Genomic DNA, 18675 nt, shown 5'->3' with positions numbered 1-18675 from the left:
TTGTCCTCTTCTTGTTGTGCTTCAGCCTTCTTTTATTCTTCAAAATTTTCATGTGACATATATGGCCCGGCTGAAGAGGGTGTAAAAAAAGGGTCTACCGAATCACAGTAGTAACAATCTACTTCGTTGCATGAGCAAATTTCGAATTTGTGTGAGGAACTCATAATAAAGTCAATATTGTATTAAACTGGAGCTATAAGTGGTATTTATACATACTAGATAGTAATGAGAAGTCCAACTTTGAAATGACTAGACAGTAATGAAAAGTCACTATAGTAACCTGCACATCGTAGTGGGACCCCTAAGTGACAAGAGATAAATGACAGTTTGACATGATAAAACACTGCATAAAGCTGAAAATCGTAGTCCAAATATAACCATTTCGTAGTCAAAGTATTAATTCATAGTCTATTTATTTATATAAATAGATGTTTAAGATCTAAAAACCAAACACCCAAATCACCTAAACGAAATGAACTCCCATTATTAGAAATGTCGTCGAATGCAGCAACTTCTTCGAATGAAGTACCTGGTTCCAATTCTGAAAGGTCATAGACGACAAACGAGGTGTTAGTTCTAACACGATGCTGGCTAAGTGTTAAGGATGGTGTATCGTTACTTGCCCCCCCGCATTGCCTAATTGGTGAAGAATGGACTCGCATAACATCTTTGTTTAACCATGAGATGGGAGAAGGACAAAAAAGAGAAAAATCAGATGTTGTTACTAAGTGGATGGATGTAAAGGAAGAAGTGACATGGTTCAATCGAGCATGTAATTATGCGAAAAGTAACAATGTTCGTTATCGTGACGAAGAAGAGTTCTTGGAAGTTGTTACAGATTTTTACATTTGTAAGCATGACGGCAGAGACTTCGAATATGAGGAAGTTTGGAAGGTTGTTAAAGATAAACAGTATTTCATGTAGACCGCTCTAATTTCTGTTAAGAATAACCCATGGACTTGTGTTTTACGTTAATGCTTTGTTCGTATTATGTCGTTGTTTTTCATGTAATTGTTGTAATGTTTTTAATGGTTCATGGAATCCTTGTTACTAATGTATTCTAATGTATTGTGAAAACTAATGCAATGGGCATTTATTTATTCAAATTAATCATACGAGTTGCTCACATAATAAACTAAAATAGATTTTAAACAAACGAAATACATACGAAATACATGAAAATAACCTAGTACATGAAAATAACCTAGTACTCACATAATAAACTAAAATAGATTTTAAACAAACGAAATACATACGAAATACATGAAAATAACCTAGTAAATGAAAATAACCTAGTACTCACATAATAAACTAAAATAGATTTTAAACAAACGGGATATATTTCAAAATATTCCAAGGGGCTTCAAACTGGAATTCCAACCCGTTACTTAATGACTTATATTCCTCCTTAGCAGCTTCCAAGATGACCTCCTCAGTAGCATTTAAACGGGTGTCATCAATTTTGGTATAAAGATCGTTGAATAATAGAACTTCGGTTTTCATTTCATACCATCTTGCTAAGATGTCTAGTTCGTCACGATCGTTTCTTGTAGCCATTCGGTTTTCAGCATTGAAAATATTGGTTAAACGGCTCCAAAACATTGGATCGTTCAACTTGCTTGTCTCGTACACATGAATATAAGCATGTGTAAGAACCAAGAACTCTGCATTGCTCCATGATATAGAACTCATTTTGATTGAAACAAAGAGAGTAGAATCTAAAAAACAATATTTGAACAGCTATATTGGTTTATTTAATTAAGTATTTATGTAACTTAAGGTCAATTTATAGTAGTTTCTACACAAAATCGCAGTCCAATCTTCTAATATGTCTGCAATTCATAGTCAAAATTAACTGACGAATGCAGTGTACTATACTTATAACACAACAGATCACTGTTCGAGTTGACAAGTCATCCCCAGTCGAATGACAACACAATACATTGCTGCTTGAATTGACAAGCCATTACACCAAAAAAGTAAGGAGTCGTTATAAATAGATTTTAATATCCGTTGTAATTGTATCGTATTACTTCCTTCCTTGCAATTATGGACTCACCACATATATGGAGGAACGCAGAGGAGGTCGCTTTGGTTCAAGCTTGGATTATAACTGTAGAGGAGGATTTTCCACCGGGTCCCCCACAAGTTCGTGCTGGATCATTTTGGTCTCGTGTCTGTCATTTGTTTCACCATTTAATGAGTCGTACTCAATATCGAAGAAGAAGAGATGTCAAAGCGAAGTTTCTGGATATGAAAATAAAGGTGAAACAATTTCAACGTATTTATAACGAGTTGGATAACGAACATGCAAATACGGATGAAGAAATTCTACGGCAGGTGGCTTTGGAACTATACCGTTTTGAATATGATGGTAACGAGTTTACCCACTTAGATGCATGGAATCTTTTAAAAAATATCCCTTATTTTTAAATGCATGTTGGTTAAGTTAATTGTTTTCGTTATTTAAGTTGTTTGTTGTTGTATGTGTGTAGTCGTTACTATTTAATAAACGTCCATTTCTTTTAATGTATGTTGTTTCCTCAATAACCAATACATAGAACGCCATAAAATATAAATGGGGTACATAAATAACTAATACATAATACGACATAAAATATAAACTGGGTACATGGATAACTAATACGTAACACGACACTAAAATAAAAACGGGGGACATAAAAAACTAATACATAATACTACATAAAACATAAAGGTGCTACATGAATAACTACTACATTAAGGGAGGTAACAGGACCACCGTTTCATTTCTTATTTCCCAATGCACATGTGATGGTATAGTATTCACCAACTCAGATTCATATGCAAGTCGATACACATAATTAGTGAACTTGTAATCAACCATTCCGTGAATGGATTCAGATGTACGGGTTCTTAGACATGCTATAGCGTGGCCATATGATATACCGCTTTTTTGCCATTTACCACAACTACATACCCTTCTTTCAAGTTGTACGTTGCTGGTGGCAAAATTGTCATCGACTTCAAAATTGTCATCGACTTCAAATGTATCCCCAAGCGAAGCTAACAAAACAAAAAAACAAAATTGGTTATTATATAAATTATAACTTTAATAAAATAAAACTTTTAACGTAAACAAAATATACTTGTTCCAGAGATCCAAATTCTCAGCCAAAAAAAACCAATCTTGTGGCATCCGATCATTAACTTCTTTACCCAAAAAACCTTCACACAAAATGTATATCAAACATACTCTAACTGCATCAACGTCGTCAAGTGCTAGGAATGTTCGATTTAAAATTAAACGTTTCAGGTCGCCGATTTTCACCGAACTATTAGTATGGTCCGGAAATAGCCGTTCACGCAATAAACATCTTTTTTTACTGCTTAATAATTTTTCCGACCCTTTTCTCCCAATGTTTTTTGGATACTCCCCAAAATTGAAGCCGGTAATCAAACAAAACTCTTCCGGCCCATAAACCATTTTCGTATTGTCTACTCGAAAATATAATCGTTTTATTCCATCTGGAGATAAAACAGGGTCCGGCCGGATCTGATGAAGGAACATTTTATGAAACAATAATGCGTCCCCTTGTAAACGAGGAACATCAATAAAATAACTAAATACGGTATCTCTGAAAATGGCACGTCTGGCATCATCTAAAACTTCAAATATTTCCTATATGTTACCGCCCGAGCCTTTTAAGTTCGCAAAGGCTTTCATATTGATAAAACTAAAATCATGCTGCAAAAAAAATACAAAAACAAATTTAGAGAACTAAAAAATATTTTGTTTTTAAAATATATGATTACGAACTGCAATAAGTACATAAACAATTAGTAATGCAAATACAATTTCTTAATTAATAATTTATATATTTCCGATAAAAAACAATAACATACACATATATAAACAATTTTCCAAGTTATACAACAAATATATTTACGATAAAAAAACAATATCATACATAATTATATAAACATTTTATTAAACAAATTTTCAACTTAAACGACAAATATATCAATGACAAATTTTCAACTTAAACAACAAATATATAAACAATTTTTATCTTTCTAATTAAAACTAACATTTTATAACCATATAAACAAACAATTTTTCAAATAAAACGACAACCAAATTAACAATTTTACAAGTTATACGACAACTTTATACAAATTTTCAACTTATATGACAAACACAAACAATTTCTAACAATATATATACGACAAATTTTCAACTTATACAAATGTTATACTTATACGACAAATATATATACAAACGACTATTTTGCACATACTATAATTTAACTATTTTTCACTTTATATAAACAATTATACGATAAAAATATACAAGTTTTCAGGTTATACAACAACTAAACAAACAATAAAAATAACAAATTATAAACATTATCTACACAGTCTCTACTTGTACATTTAAACAAACACTAACAAAATAGCATTTAAACTTCAAGTATACTAAAGAAATATTAAAACTATCAAACACAACAAAATTACTATTTTTTAACACTAAATATTACAATAAATGATAAAATAAAAAAAAATTTAAACATTAAAAGAGTTAAATCTAACCATATTTGCGGGATTGTTGACATAATCCTCTATTTTCTTAAAAAACTAGTCAAAATTCCGAGAGAAGCCCAAAAATAGAGAGAGTTTTTGTGTAGAGAATGGTGAAAAATGGAGAAAAAAAAACGTTTATATAATGAAAGAGAAGGGGATTTCGCAGATAGACATCAATTTCGCAGATGAGATGCTGATTTCGCAGATGGGGCATCTCCATCTGCGAAATGGCTGATTAATTTTGTAATTTCGATTTTTTTTTTGGCTATTTTTATAATGCAATTAGTGTAAATGGCTATTTTTGTCATTTTCTCTTATTTTTGTCATTTTCTCTAAAAAAACAAATTCTAAACCTAACATAATAACTATATAAACAATAGAATATGACTTTAACATTTTTCACTATACTATTTACCGCAAGTAATTAGCGAAGGAAGATAAATCTCAAATCTTAATATAAACTATAAACCCTAACTTCAAAGTCACAGATGAGAAAAAAACAAAAATAAAATACATAAAAAGTCATACCTTTTAAACAGGGAAATCGCGGCTGAAAGACTTCAGACCGAGTCGGAAGAACCATCGCCGATATTTCACGAACTAAATCCATCGAAAACAATACATACATATTGAAATCAACCGCAAAATCATCGATTCCAACCTCCATCTTCAATAATCGGCGACTTCCATTATATGATTTGTAGAGAATGGAGATTTTTTTAAAAAAGGTGAAAAGAAATGCAATGCAGAAGCTGATTCAGTTGCTTGCAAGCAGACAAGAGTATTTACACGGAAGAATGACCACAAAATTTTTGAAGCTCGTATACATGGCGGCGAGGGTACAAGCCCTAAATCGCTACAGGAAGGAGAGATGGTTTAATAGTATGGGCGGAACCATTTAGATTAGACAATCCGAAATTACCATATTGACCTCGCAGGATGTTCCTAGTTTGCCTCACACGAAATGCAATGTCAATGTAACATTCTTAATTCTTTTATGCGGTGAAAAAAACATGATATACTTTTGGGTTTTTTTGTGTTTCATTCATTCATGTAATAATATGCATTGATCTAATAAATTATTGGTTTTTATTATTCTGTAAAACTTAAACCCATAGAAACTACAATTAAAAAAAAAACAAAAAAACTATTTATCATTTGAAATCGTAATGATTAATCCAATATAAATAGAAAAATTATTAATTTACAAAAAAGTTTGTGTAAAAAGTCTAAAAAATTCAAATTTTGTAAAAGAAAATAATTTTAGGAAAGATTTGTAAAATAATGACCGAATTTGAAACATAAATATAAATATACAGATAACTTGTAACTTATGATAGCTTATAAAAAATATATATAATTTGTTTGTTTTTTATATTTTTACATAATAAATTAAGTTTTAGCAACTTAAAGACAATTTGAATAATTCATTTTTCAAAATCAATGTTGACGCTTACTAATATTATCTTCAATTAGTTAATCTCTAATATCGTAAAAATGTTTATTGTAACTCGTTTCCCATAATATTCATGTTTGTAATATAACAAAAGATGTGAGGTCACATTTGCCAAACGGGGAAAAAAATCATGTTAACAATAACCCTTTTACAAACAAAGCTTGTGTTTTGTGGCAAAAATATGAAAAGTTTGACACTCTCTTTAATATTAATAGTTTTCCTCTAAAATTATCCAAATCCAAAGGCTTTCCATTTATATAACGCGGTAAATTTTATTGTTCTAGTAAAAAAATGTATTAATTGGGTAGATTCTTCAAAATATATAAGTATATTAGACTATGTATCAATCAAAATGTTAACACATTTTATTCATTAAATTTAAAAAATGGAGACAATTAATATTAACTTATAACCCCACTACATAATATTTTTCAATTCACTTAATTGCGCTCAACTCTGAAACTTAATAAATTTAGCAATGCATGTATTCCCCTACGTTTACACATGAATTTCCGTATAACTAAGTCTTTGACGTGATCAAAAATCGATTATGTGTAAGGTCCAGACATGTTGATAATACAAAATGCATTTTGGTGGTTAGCCAATAGTTTTAGTGTATTATTCTTGGAAGACGTTTGTAAAGTCATTACAATGCTAGAAGATCCTTTAAAATTGTCCAGTCATAATCTCACTGTTTTTTCATAAACATGATCTTCCAAAATATTTTTCACATATAACATCCCAAAATTTAAGGTCAAAAATTTCATTTTTAATATAAGAAAACCTTTAATAACTTTGTTCCAGACATTGGAAATATTTCAATTAAAACCAACATCAAAGTCTAATCGCAAAGATCACATAATGCGGAATAACATGGGTGAATGCGATGCGATCGTCCCGAGCTCATTTTTCTTGAAAACTAAAGATACCTGAAACCAAAAACTATAAACTGTAAACACAAAGCTTAGTGAGTTCCCCAAATATCACATATCATCTGGGGCATACATGCTATACATATTGTGAGCCATACATATAAAACATATCATAATCAAGTAAGGTGCTATGTGCCAAACATAATCTTGCCATTATGTCCCAGGTCACACGTGGTCTTTCATGCTAAGCCTTGGGTCACCCCCTCGGTCTTACAGACAAGTGCCGAGAGCCACCTGCTGATCTTCCACACAAGCATCACAAAGAAAACTAGCATACATACTACTCTACTTAGCTAATCAGCATACAGTGTGCTAGGATCAACTTCCTGGTCTTTCATACATAATAACATATAGTGTGCCAGGAGCCACCTCCTGGTCTTTCATACATATTGTCTATGGCTAACCCCGGGTCTTCCTATAATACATAATAACATACTATGTGCAAGGAGCCGCCCCCTGGTCTTTCATGCATAATGCCTAGGGCTAACCCCTGGGTCTTCCTATCATACATAAACTAAATGGCTCGGCATTAGTGCCTTAGACCCATACAAACAGTGAGGAGACTCACCTCACAAGCTGACTGTAGAACCCTCTACGAATAAACCTCTCGCTGCTAGCTGGCGGATCCCCGAACTGTTGCCCTTCGGCTCCCCGAACTATTTGTACCAAGATAACACTTAGTTCAAAAACCATTAATCCTCCTTAGGGCAAAATGACAATTTTACCCCTGGTCTAATTTGGTCTATGACCTAGGCCCAAATCCATCACATGAAAGGCCCAATTCCATATAGTCTTTCTAAGCCCACTAACAGCCTACTTATAGCCTAATTTTCTAAATTAGGCCCAACTTCTCAAATGGGCCTTCCCTCAAGCCCAACATATAATATAGTCCATTAATAGCCCAACAGAATAGTCCGTTAAGGCCTATAATCAACTAATCCAAGGAAATAACCTAAAAAGGCCCACTGACTTACGAATGCAGGGCGTTCCCTTGTGGAACGTTGGGCGTTCCTTCACAATCCTGGTCGCGAGTCACAGAAGGGACACAGCACGTTCCCAATCCCTAAGCAGCGTGTTTGTGTCTAGATTCCAACAACTGGCCATTAAGCACTTAATGTTTAAGCCATGTTATCCAAACATAGATCAAAGCTATTTAAGACCTCTAAAATCATAAAGTCACGAACTTGATGACTTTGCATGCACCCGAAAGTCCCAATCTCAAGAAATAGCAATCAACTTCCATAAATATGGCCACAACTCTTGCATGAACCCATTAGGACCTTAAAGATGGCAACTTTCCTGCCTAAGGGACTCAAATAGCTTCATGGGTGGCAACCCTAAGACCATAAACGGATTTGAACCATAAAAATCCATTCTTGAAACCAAAAAGGGACAATATCCAAGAGAACCTAGATCTATGATGTAGGAGCACCAAGATGAGAACTTTATACCTTCAATAGGCTGGAAATGATGTAAAACCTCTGGATCTACAAGCTCTCTTTAATCTCTTGCTTCTTCTCTAAACACCTTCTTCTTCAAATCACCTAAATAACACCAAAATCCTCAAGGTAAGCTCAAAATGCATGCAAGAGGCTTAGGGTTTCATTCTTAGGGTTAGATAGGATGGAGGCTGAAGGAAATGAGGGTTGGAGGTGAGTTAAGGTGTGACAATCGTCAATTTCTGGTCAAGTCAAAGTCAAATAAAGTCAACAATCCAAACCGGTCAACTCAATTAACCCTTGTATATTAGGGTTTACCTTATGTTTACTATTGTACAACACACCATCTTAATACAAAGCATCGCTTATAAGTTTCATGTGTTCAGAAAATCTACACCCAAATTAGGGTAAGTGATGGAACTACTCGATAAAACATTAATACATACCCTTCGGGGGCGTATAACGCTCATAACATGGCAAAATAGGGTGTACGAACCTTGCGTTGCGAAGCCAAACATCCCAAAAAGGTCACAAACGAAGTCTGTCTCAATCTCCCTTTATCAATCTCTCTCTCTCTCTCCTAAATCTCTCTCAAAACTTCCCTCAACATTTTATAATAATTTGGGGCATCCCGATCCTTAACTTAGTCAAAAACCGCTCAAAACGGGGAGGTTATGCGAAAAACAGCTCTATAGAAGCGAAACCCTCTTGGAGGTGAAACCCTAAGAAGCGAAACCCTAAGAAGCCTCCTGGACCGAAGCCTCCCTTTAGAACCGAGACTAGTTTAGGAACCGAACTCATAAGGACCGAAACCAGAAGGGACCAAAACAACAAGAGCTGAAACCGAAACAGTAAGAGCCGAAACCAATATGGAGAACCCATAACCGAAACTCAGGAGGACCGAACCCGAAGGTCCCATACGACCTAGCTTCGCTTTCGCTTCTCTCCCCACTCTCGCCTTCGCTCCTTCCCTTCTCGCCTACGAAAGTTCTCGGGCCGAACCTCCTTTCGGTCCTCATCCTTCCTAGACTGAACCTACCCTCGGTTCTCAACCCCAAAGACCGAACCCTCGGCTCCGAATCCGTATTTCGCAGATTTCGCATCAGTTTCTGATTTTCGACCACTTTCGCGTTTTAAGACCGTTTTTCATGATTTTGACGCGGGATTTTCACCCAAACTCGTATTTTGGCATATGAGACCCTATATATTCATATTTTAATCACTTTTAAGGGAAAATCTTAGTCTAAGAATAAAAGCTATTGGATAAGATTTTGAGGTGGAGTGTTGGCTTTTCCATAAATCTATGACACAAGCAACCTCCCATACCCACTCCATGTCACTATTCATGCTTTATGTCACCAATACCATCATCCCTAGTCTCTTCCTTGTCCCCTCACACCCTTTTCCAGCAAGTTATCTTGCTCAAAAATCTGGTAAAAACCTTATCATTCCTCCCACCTTACTCACTCTTCACTAAAGAGCAAACCCATTTCTCTCTCTCTCTCACTTTCCCTCTCTAAACTCAAGATTTCAAGGTTGTTCTTGAGAATTCCCTCTAGTTTTGGTAAGTATCTTCACCCTACATTTGAATACTCTTTACTTATTCACTCAAATCAAGGATTTCTTACACGAATATCACCATATTTGTTCATAGAATCTTCAAATCTTCAAGCATCTCCCAAGTGTTCTTGACTTGAAACTCCTTTTATCCATCATCCATCCTAAGAGATCACTCAAGGTGAGTTCATACCCCTATATTTTCATGTTTTTCTTAAGTTTTAATGGGGGTAATACAAGTTAAAACACCAAGAACACAACTAAACTCTAACATCAACTTTCAACAGAAAAGTTAATGTTCATTCATGGACTGTTTTGAACATATTAATTTTTTTAGTTTTCAAAAATGTATTAGATTCAAATAGTTTAGGTTTATACCTTTAAAATGACTACTTGCACATATTCACACGATTTTTCTATAATTTTTGGTGATTTTTACAAAACTGCCTATCACTGTAGCTACAAATTCGGACCAGTCAGTGAATATGAACGCTTCCACACCAGTTATAAACTTCTAAAAATCATGATAAAAATTATGAACGAACTAGACACAATTTCTAAACTCCCAGAATTTACGGAATCAGTTTTCAACTCCGTATGATTTTTCTATAATTATTCCAAGAACATGAACAGAAAAGATAAAACTTGCAAATTGTTAATAACTCATTTACACATTGTAATTTGCTGAGCAAGGTGTGTATGATCATATATAAATACATGTTGGTTATATTACATGTCTTTTACCTTATTATAAAGCTTTAGATCATATACAAAGAGGATTTCTACCATTACAAAACGTTTTTGATAAGTTATAATAGGTATAGTTTATGTTTTCATTAACACAACAAACACATTTCGAAAAGTTTTATTCCCACAGAAAAATGTTTTACACTCATGCACACTACACGTAAAATTGTTAATGTAAATTGTGAGACATTATTCTTAGTACCCCTAGAGTACGGGTTAAAATTCCAGGTAGTTATAACTGTTGGAATAGTGTCTAAGGCTGTAACTATATCCGGTTGTGCATGGTCCTTTTGGGTTGCCTTCACCATAGCAACTTGATAGGATGATTTATTAAGAGAGAATAAATATTATTAATATATTATGGGAATAATATAATGAATAATATATATTTGTTATTTGATTAATATAAGTCATAGAATTAATTAAAATTAATTTGGTGACTTAAAGAGATTAATTAAATAAAGGGGTATAAACTGTCAATTGTTTGATAGTTAAGCTTTAGACTGTAAATCCATTACGATATGGTTTGGACGGATTCTAAGAGCTTTAGGAAAGCTAAACTCGTCCATATGCTTATCTAGGAATGGATTTGGATAGCCTTAAGAGAAGATTATCCAATTAGGGTTTAGGTTGTAACCCTTAAGGAGTCTACCAGTATAAATAGACCCCATGGCATAGGGAATTCAAAACCTCTGATTAAGTAAGAGAACTCTGGTCGAAATTCCTCCCCTCTCCTCTCTCCCAAATCATCCTCCTTGCTTTGGTGTTTGTAAGCCATTAGAGGAGTGACATTTGTGACTCTAGAAGCTCCAAGACCTCAAGATCAACAAGGAACTCAAAGGTATGATTCTAGATCTGTTTTAATGTTGTTATTTAACCTAATTAGTAATTAGAAGTCTTGGATTCAAAGCATGTTTATTAGAAAGCCTAGATCCAAGCATTAGGGTTTTGCATGCGCACATAGGAAAGTTCTTATGGCTAAAACCCATCAGTGGTATCAGAGCCTAGCTTGGGTTTCTGTAAATTGTTGCTTGATTAACTGAAACAAACCTGCAAAATTCGATTTTTTGGTTTCTGAGTCATGGACTCGGCGAGTCTCAAAGTGGACTCGGCGAGTAGGCCTGACTCGGCGAGTCCCTTTGTGCACTCGGCGAGTCCAGGCGTCAGGAATGGCCAGATTCGGGATTTCTTTGTGTTTATCTTATCTTAACTTACCATAAACTAATTAGATCAATATTAATTCGTATTTCTGATAAATATAACTATTATCTTGATCTAGTTAAAGGTAATTATCAACTAATTAAATATTTAATTTCCTTATATGATAATTAATTGATTATTTTGATTATTTTGGTAATTATCTTAAAAAGAAATCTTGAATAAATCAAATATAGATAATTAGGATATTAATTGTTAATTGGAATTATTTGTTATTTGATCCTCCATGTTTTAAATGTTTAAAACCTACCCTCATGTTTTGAAATTTACTTTTGTGATTAAAAGCTTTAATTTAGACAACTTAAATTTCAAGCCCTAGATTTTAAAAGTTTTAAAATACAACCCTATACTAATATGATATTACTAGAATAATATATATATGTATAACTAAATGCTAGTCTTACCGTTAGTAGGCCTCATTCACGAAGCCGATCTATAAGGTGGGTATAAGGTTGCGGCCTATAAAATGGCGCTTAATGGGTGTACACTCACACCCACCGCTTGCTTGATTGGTGGAGGGTCGTTAGCCGAACGGGTAGGATAGGGCAACCTCATCCTCTCATTAAAAGTATAATAAGAAATACAAAGTAACTACACATATTTTAAAATTTCCCAATCCTAGTTACTTTAGGAAAAGTGAATTGATGCAATCCCATGAAATTACACTTTGCACCTTGCTAAGATGTTGGTGGAGCGTGTGTGGTTTACCGGCACACTAATTGGTTCTAAGCGAAGGTGGCAAAGGGTGATTCGTTGTTTATCATAGTTCGATGGAGCGTGTGTGGTTTACCGGCACATCGAATAGGTGATTGTTACAATGAAGGCGCCATGTGAATTTGCATGGTAATTCACACCCGCTTTGTGATCCTCGGTATCCCAGTCACAAACAAGAGGGACATATCGAGATTTAAACATGCCATTGAATAGTTTCAATGAATCTCATCCGAACCTAGAAATTCTCAAAAACACTTAGGACTAATAGTTTAAGTTTTGTGATGGAGAATTAGTGAATCGTCATTCACTTACCTTCAATTTATTTGCATGTTAGATTACGGCATCCCTTTTCTAGTATGTAAATGTTATTGTTGGATCCTAGCCCTAATTTTCTTATTGGGTGATAATTAGGGATTCTTATTCTAATCTATCTTTGTCCTTTTCTAATTGTAGATGTCAAACGCAAACAACGCTGCTGCTAGTTCTTTCACGTTGATGAGCCTTTGCCAAAAGGTCACCTTCGATGGAACGAACTTTAGCGAATGGATAAGATACATTCGCACCATTGCTCGCTATGAGGACAAAGAGTATGTCCTTGATGAGAAGCTCGAGAAAATCAATACCGAAATCGCTACTCCAGCCGAAATCACCGCCTTTGAAACTCATGAGCGAGATGCAACGAAGGTACATTGCATCATGATCGCCACCATGAACTCCGAATTCCAAAAGTCCTACGAGGACATGTACCCGTACGAGATGCACCAAGACCTATTGGAGAGGTACCACCAAAACGCGAGACAAGAGAGGTACGAGATTTTCACTAACATGATTTCCGCGAAGATGGGTCATGGAGAATCTCTTACCGTGCACTTGCAAAAGATGCAAAGGTATGTCGACCGCCTTCGCAAGTTAAATGTTGACTTCGGTGAGGATTTGGCGATCGACATGGTGCTTCACTCTTTACCTCCGATGTACAACCAATTTAGGATGACCTACCACATGAACAAAGAAGAGGTCACCCTAAGCAAGCTCCAAGGTCTCTTGAGGGTTGCTGAGAGCAACTTCAAAGACAAGTCTGTTGCACCTACTCCCAATCCGCCCGCTGCTCCTGTCTTGGCTATTGGACAAGGGAAGGGAAAGAAGAGGAAAGCTTCATCGAAGAACTATCGCAAGGTGAAAGCCCGAGATGGTGCCTCTTCTAGTGGGACCAAAGTTGATCCTGCCAAGCCCTGCTCTAACCCGAAGGAGGCAGAGTGCCACCACTGCCACAAGATAGGACATTGGAAGAGAAGCTGCCCGGATTACCTGCAAGCAATCAAAGAAGGAAAGATCAAGCCATCTTTCGCAGGTATATATACAATCAAATCTAACGATTCTAATCATGCTATTTCTTGGGTTCTTGATACCGGTTGTGGTTATCACATTTGTTCTAATGTGCAGGGACTAAGAAGAAGTAGGGATGTGGAGCAAGGAAGGATCAATCTAATCATGGGGAACAGAAGATCGTCGCCTGTGACCAAGATTGGAGTGTATTCCTTAGTGCTTAGGAATAGTTTAGTTTTAGATTTGAACAATTGTTGCTATTCGCCAGAAATGGCAAGAAACATCATTTCATTTCATGGTTTATATAGACAAGGTTTTAGATTTTCTTTTAATAATGAGAATGGTTCTATTTTGGCTTATCTAAATGGTGTCTTTTACTTTGAAGCTATACCATGTAATGGAATATATGAAACTGTTATGATTGTTGATGACTTTGGAAATGATGTTTTGAATATTGATTCTTCCACTAGTATGGATAAAGCATCCTTGTGGCATTGTCGTCTTGGACATGTCAACAAGAAACGCATAGCCCAACTCCAAAAGGATGGAGTGTTGGAGTCATTCGACCTTAGGGAAGATGACACATGCGAGTCTTGTTTGCTTGGAAAGATGACTAAGTCGCCCTTCACGAGTACTTGTGAAAGGGGCGATGGTCTATTGGACTTAATACATACCGATGTATGTGGACCGTTTAGATCAACCACGAAGGATGGGAACCGCTTCTATGTGACTTTTACCGATGACTATAGTAGATATGGGTATATCTACTTAATCAAGCAAAAGTCAGACACCTTTGAAAAGTTCAAAGAGTTCAAGAATGAAGTGGAGAATCAATTGGGCAGGAAAATCAAGATGCTTCGATCCGATCGAGGAGGAGAGTACCTAAGTCTTGAATTCCACGATTATCTCAAGGAGTGTGGAATAGTTTCGCAATTGACGCCTCCTAGGACACCGCAGTTGAATGGTGTGGCAGAAAGGCGTAATCAAACCTTATTGGATATGGTTCGCTCTATGATGAGTCGTGCTTCACTACCAATCTCTTTTTGGGGGTATGCCTTAGAGACTGCCGCCCATATCCTTAACCGAGTCCCTACTAAGAAGGTTGCCAAAACACCTCACGAGATGTGGACAGGGAAAGCTCCCTCGTTGGCACATATCAAGGTTTGGGGTTGCGAGGCTTTCGTAAGACGAGATACTCACGACAAGATTGAACCTCGAAGTGAGCGATGTATTTTCATCGGCTACCCGCAGACATCCTTTGGATATCTCTTCTATAGACCGAAGGACAATGTTGTCTTCGTTGCGAGGAGAGGAGTTTTCCGAGAGCGAGAACTCATAAGCCAAGGAGACAGTGGGAGGCAAATCGAACTTGAAGAGATTCAAGAGTCGATGGATGAAGGAACCTCTACCGCTGGCACTCAACCCGAGGAGGAAACTCCGGTTGAACCAATTGACGAATCCTTACCTCTTAGACGTTCCGATAGAGTTAGAGTTCATCCCCAGTTTTATGGCTTTCATATTACTACCGAAGGGGACACGTATATTAGTGATGGTACACTAGTAAATCTTGATGAACCTAATAGCTACAAGGAAGCCATGGCAGGCCCGGAGTCTTTAAAGTGGAAAGAGGCAATGGATAGCGAGATCCAATCCATGTATGATAACCAAGTTTGGAATTTGGTTGATTACGTGCCCGGACGTAAGACCGTTGGGTGCAAATGGATCTTCAAGAAGAAGACCGACGTGGATGGGAACGTACACACATATAAAGCGCGATTGGTCGCGAAGGGCTTTACTCAAACTCCCGGAGTAGATTATGATGAGACCTTCTCACCAGTTGCGAAGATTAAATCTATTAGAGTGATGTTAGCAATTGCCGCATTTCATGATTATGAGATTTGGCAAATGGATGTCAAGACCGCTTTCCTTAACGGAAAGTTGGCTGAGGATGTTTACATGGCTCAGCCAGAGGGGTTTGTGGATCCGAAGCATCCGGATAGAGTGTGTAAGCTTGAGAAGTCCATTTATGGACTTAAGCAAGCATCTCGCAGATGGAATCTTTGTTTCGATGAGAAAGTCAAAGAGTTTGGATTTGTACGAAGCGAAGACGAATCTTGTGTATATGTCAAAGCCAGTGGGAGTATAGTAAGCTTCCTCGTTCTATATGTCGATGACATATTACTCATAGGAAACGACATCCCGACTCTGCAGGAGGTAAAGTCCTGGCTCGGGAAGTGTTTCGCTATGAAGGACCTCGGAGAGGCTTCTTACATTTTGGGAATAAGGATAGTAAGAGAAAGAAGTAAGAGACTAATTGGACTTAGTCAGAATACTTACTTAGAGAAGGTACTAAAACGTTTTAGTATGGAAAACTCAAAGAAGGGAGAACTACCGATACAAAGTAATGCCAAATTGAGTAAGACTCAAAGTCCGAGTACCGAAGCTGAGATAGCAGAAATGAGCCGAGTACCATACGCTTCCGCAGTTGGCTCAATCATGTACGCTATGACTTGTACTCGACCTGATGTAGCCTTCGCTTTGAGCATGGTTAGCAGATATCAAGGGAATCCTGGCAAAGCGCATTGGATTGCGGTGAAGAATATCCTTAAGTACCTTCGGAGGACGAAGGAATGGTTCTTAGTCCTCGGAGGAAGTGATGACTTGAAGGTGCGAGGGTATAGTGACGCCAGTTTTCAAACCGACAGGGACAACTACCGTTCACAGTCGGGTTGGGTCTTTACCCTAAATGGAGGAGCAGTGACATGGAAAAGTTCCAAGCAGGAAACCGTAGCTGATTCAACGTGCGAATCAGAGTACATTGCAGCGAGCGAAGCATCGAAGGAGGCAATATGGCTAAAGAACTTCATCGGTGATCTTGGAGTCGTACCTGCCATAAAGGAGCCAATGGAGATTTTCTGTGATAACGAAGGTGCGGTTGCCTTAACCAAGGAACCGAGGGATCATGGTAGATCAAGACATATCGACAGAAAGTATCACTTTATTAGACATCGTGTAGAAGAAGGACAACTCGTAGTTAAGAGGATATCATCAGAAGATAACCCAGCAGATCCGCTTACGAAGGGACTGAGTAGGGTTAAGCACTTGCAGCATGCTAGGAGTATTGGGCTGAAGGATGATATTAGCATAGATTAGATAGTATTAGAAACGTGTAATAGATAAATGTAATTGACATTTGATGATTAAATAAAGGAGTTTTATTTATGAGTAATGTTACTATCTTATGTTAATTGTTTAGCTATTGTTTCACTTTGCATGTTTTGACTTCCAGAATAATTGAAATTATTAGGAATAATAGAATTGTTCAAATGGTCCACAATCATTTATATATTGGAAGTAGATATGAAAGAAGATTGTCATGAATTGGTGTGTAGAATGTCTAAATGGTGTTAGACATAGCAAAGGATTGCTGCAACGTTCATGAGTGCTTATGAACTAGTTTTGAGCATTGGAATAAACCCGCGCTTGCTGGAATCACCTTATGGAATAAGATATAAAAGGTGATCGCAAGACGATAATATCATATAGTCTTAAAACCTAGATATATGGTTTATTATTTGTTAATTGATTGTACATTGATAATACGAAAACGCATCAGTAACTTGATGTTATAAAACGTATTGTTGTGTATAGTTGGTAAATGAATAAGTAAATGCATATAAGTCGAAGTTTATCTGTAACTTTTATCTAAGAAGGTAAAAGCGATATCTCGGCCGCTCGATGATTTGATTTGACTTATGTGCCGGGCCCGGTCAGAACTGAATTGATGTGTTCGATTAAGTTCTATGTCAAATAAATCAGAGATCGAGAAACCTAAATGCTTGACTAACCATTCCATAGGATTGTCAGCATGATATCTAACAGAGGACTGTACGTTCCCTTATCTAAAGGACAAGATTGATTAGATCAGAGTTGACAGCGTCTTTGAGAGCTATGATTGCAAACCGAATTGTACTTGTATAGTTACTAGACTTATCCAAGTGGGAGACTGTTGGAATAGTGTCTAAGGCTGTAACTATATCCGGTTGTGCATGGTCCTTTTGGGTTGCCTTCACCATAGCAACTTGATAGGATGATTTATTAAGAGAGAATAAATATTATTAATATATTATGGGAATAATATAATGAATAATATATATTTGTTATTTGATTAATATAAGTCATAGAATTAATTAAAATTAATTTGGTGACTTAAAGAGATTAATTAAATAAAGGGGTATAAACTGTCAATTGTTTGATAGTTAAGCTTTAGACTGTAAATCCATTAGGATATGGTTTGGACGGATTCTAAGAGCTTTAGGAAAGCTAAACTCGTCCATATTCTTATCTAGGAATGGATTTGGATAGCCTTAAGAGAAGATTATCCAATTAGGGTTTAGGTTGTAACCCTTAAGGAGTCTACCAGTATAAATAGACCCCATGGCATAGGGAATTCAAAACCTCTGATTAAGTAAGAGAACTCTGGTCGAAATTCCTCCCCTCTCCTCTCTCCCAAATCATCCTCCTTGCTTTGGTGTTTGTAAGCCATTAGAGGAGTGACATTTGTGACTCTAGAAGCTCCAAGACCTCAAGATCAACAAGGAACTCAAAGGTATGATTCTAGATCTGTTTTAATGTTGTTATTTAACCTAATTAGTAACTAGAAGTCTTGGATTCAAAGCATGTTTATTAGAAAGCCTAGATCCAAGCATTAGGGTTTTGCATGCGC

The 18675-nt window shown here is 36.2% G+C and overlaps 1 long non-coding RNA gene across 1 annotated transcript; it reads right to left on the bottom strand.

Annotated features, from left to right (window-relative positions):
- Window positions 1-2584: 2584 nt before the first annotated feature.
- LOC145094305 (uncharacterized) lies at window positions 2585-5426 on the bottom strand. Its single transcript, XR_013703275.1, has 3 exons — window positions 5092-5426; window positions 3129-3727; window positions 2585-3045 (listed from the first exon to the last, which is right to left on the bottom strand). It is a non-coding gene; the product is annotated as an uncharacterized LOC145094305 (long non-coding RNA).
- Between the last annotated feature and the right edge of the window lie 13249 nt (window positions 5427-18675).

Source organism: Lactuca serriola, chromosome 1, assembly GCF_051521515.1.
Source record: "Lactuca serriola cultivar US96UC23 chromosome 1, Lser_US96UC23_V15, whole genome shotgun sequence".
Classification (NCBI taxonomy): Eukaryota; Viridiplantae; Streptophyta; class Magnoliopsida; order Asterales; family Asteraceae; genus Lactuca; species Lactuca serriola.
Note: the sequence above shows the minus strand (reverse complement) of the source record. Positions and strands in the feature narration are given on the sequence as shown.